The sequence below is a fragment of the Haemaphysalis longicornis genome, unplaced genomic scaffold (assembly GCF_048455015.1).
Source record: "Haemaphysalis longicornis isolate Haplotype H1 unplaced genomic scaffold, Haemaphysalis longicornis Haplotype H1 scaffold_11, whole genome shotgun sequence".
Taxonomy (NCBI): domain Eukaryota; kingdom Metazoa; phylum Arthropoda; class Arachnida; order Ixodida; family Ixodidae; genus Haemaphysalis; species Haemaphysalis longicornis.
Genome location: NW_027526214.1, coordinates 1,847,134 through 1,849,164, shown reverse-complemented (window position 1 = coordinate 1,849,164; position 2,031 = coordinate 1,847,134).

Below are 2,031 nucleotides of genomic sequence, written 5' to 3'. Positions count from 1 at the left end.
AAGTGCCATGGCGTATCATCGTTCAGTGTGGCAGCAGTGTGCATGGCTACGAGCGTCGCACTCAATCAGTCGGTTCTTCGTAAGCAGGTCACAGATACCAGGCCACCGTTAGCTTCGAACTGCTGGAACAACCGACGCCTGCCGTGATCAAGAGCTGCACATGACCGACTGACGGCTTCGATTGCACAACTGCTTAACTGCGCCTGCCTTCACGCGGGCTAGAGTGCTATAAAGTCAAGTGCAATGGCGCTTTATCGTTCAGTGTGGCAGCAGTGTGCGTTGCTACGAGCATCGCACTAAATCAGTCAGTTCTTCGTAAGCAGGTCACATATAGCAGGCCACCGTTTGCTTCGAACTTTTGGAACGACGCACGCATGCTGTGGCCAACAGCTGCGCATCACCGACTGACGGCTTCGCTGGCACAACTGGTAAACTGCGCCTGCCTTCACGCGGGCAAGAGGGCACAAATTAAAGTTCCGTGGCGCATCATCGTTCAGTGTGGCAGCAATGTGCGTGGCTACGAGCATCGCACTCAATCAGTCGGTTATTCGTAAGCAGGTCACAAATACCAGGCCACCGTTTGCTTTGAACTGCTGCAACGACGCACGCCTGCGGCGGTTAAAAGCTTCGCATCACCGACTGACGGCTTCGCTGGCACAACTGGTAAACTTCGCCTGACTTAACAAGGGAAAGATGGCTATAAAGTCATGTGCCGTGGCGCATCATCGTTCATTGTGGCAGCAGTGTGCGTGGCTACGAGCATCGCACTCAATCAGTCGGTTCTTCGTAAGAAGTTCACAGATACCAGGCCCACCGTTTGCTTCGAACGGCTGGAACGACGCACGCCTGCCGTGGTGATAAGCTGCGCATGACCGACTGACGGCTTTGCTCTCACAACAGGTAAACTGCACCTGCCTTCACCCAGGCAAGAGGGCTATAAAGTCGAGTGCCGTGGCGCTTCATCTTCAGTGCGGCAGCAGTGTGCGTGTCTACGAGCATCGCAGTCAATCAGTCGGTTCTTCGTAAGCAGGTCACAGATACCAGGCCACCGTTTGCTTTTAACTGCTGGTACAACCCACGCCTGCCGTGGTCAAAAGCTGCGCATCACCGACTGACGGCTTCGCTGGCACAACTGGTAAACTGCGCCTGCCTTCACGCGGGCAAGAGGGCTATAAAGTCAAGTGCCATTGCGCATCATCGTTCAGTGTGGCAGCAGTGTGCGTGGCTACGAGCGTCGCACTCAATCAGTCGGTTCTTCGTAAGCAGGTCACAGATAGCAGGCCACCGTTTGCTTCGAACAGCTGGAACGACGCACGCCTGCCGTGGCCAAAAGCTGCGCATGACCGACTAACGGCTTCGCTTGCAAAACTGGTAAACTGCGCCTGCCTTCACGCCGGCAAGAGGGCTATAAAGTCAAGTGCCATGGCGCATCATCGTTCAGTGTGGCAGCAGTGTGTGTGGCTACGAGCATCGCACTCAATCAGTCGGTTCTTTGTAAGCAGGCCACAGATACCAGGCCACCGTTTGCTTCGAACTGCTGGAACGACGCACGCCTGCTGTGGCCAAAAGCTGCGCATCACCGCCTGACGGCTTCGCTGGCATAACTGGTAAAGTGCGCCTGCCTTCACGCGGGCAAGAGGGCTATAAAGTCAAGTGCCATGGCGCATCATCGCTCAGTGTGGCAGCAGTGTGCGTGGCTACGAGCGTCGCACTCAATCAGTCGGTTCTTCGTAAGCAGGTCACAGATACCAGGCCGCCGTTTGCTTCTAACTGCTGGAACAACCCACGCCTGCCCTGGTCAAAAGTTTGCGCATCACCGACTGACGGCTTCGCTAGCACAGCTGGTAAACTGCGCCTGCCTTCACGCGGGCTAGAGGGCTATAAAGTCAAGCGCCATTGCGCATCATCGTTCAGTGTGGCAGCAGTGTGCGTGGCTACGAGCGTCGCACTCAATCAGTCGTTTCTTCGTAAGCAGGTCACAGATACCAGGCCACCGTTAGCTTCGAACTGCTGGAACAACCGACGTCTGCC